A 735-nucleotide genomic window follows, 5' to 3' on the forward strand; every position below is an offset into this window, starting at 1 on the left:
CGGGGCGTGGTCGGGGCAGGGGCGGGGCACGCCGGTTCCGGCCGCCCTCCCCCGGGAAATCGGGCCTGAGACTAGGGCTCCTGTTCCAGCTCTTGATTGGTCGGTCGGCCAGCAATACTGACGTCTGATTGGCTGAGACAAAGAAGGGACTAAGGCCGTGGGGATGGGGGATTGTGGATTTCATTCTCTGCCTTTTCGCTCTGGCGGCGGCCGCTGCTCTTTCGGACCTTTGTGAACTCTGCGGCCTTTTCCTCTCTGCTTCCGTGCTCCCTATCATAATGCTACCTGCATTTTCTTGTCCTTCTCTACCAAACAGTACCTGGAGATAGGGACGTGGGGTTTGTGCTGCTCACCACTGTCTCCCCAGGGCCTGGCACACAGTACGGGCTCAAAACGCGTTAGTAGAATGAATTAGTGGAAAACATGCATACAGGTGTTTAGAGCTATCTTTAATGTTGGCAACATCCCTAGGAGATGATATTACTATTCTCTCCCATCCCTACAAGATATTACTATTCTCTCCCAAGGATGAGGAAACCGAGGTGCAGAGAAATTCGGTCACCTGGGAATGAATGGCTGAACTGATGCTGGGACATGCTTACATCGCTGGATCTCAGATCCTCTACACAGCGATGCCCTGTGCAGTGTCAGAGCTCAGTTTCCCGTTTATCAAGTGTTGTATTAGAGCACAAGATAGGTTAGAAGATGGATTATTACTGCCAGGCCCTGTGGCTC

This window comes from Colobus angolensis, unplaced genomic scaffold (assembly GCF_000951035.1).
Source record: "Colobus angolensis palliatus isolate OR3802 unplaced genomic scaffold, Cang.pa_1.0 Scaffold239, whole genome shotgun sequence".
NCBI classification, from domain to species: Eukaryota; Metazoa; Chordata; class Mammalia; order Primates; family Cercopithecidae; genus Colobus; species Colobus angolensis.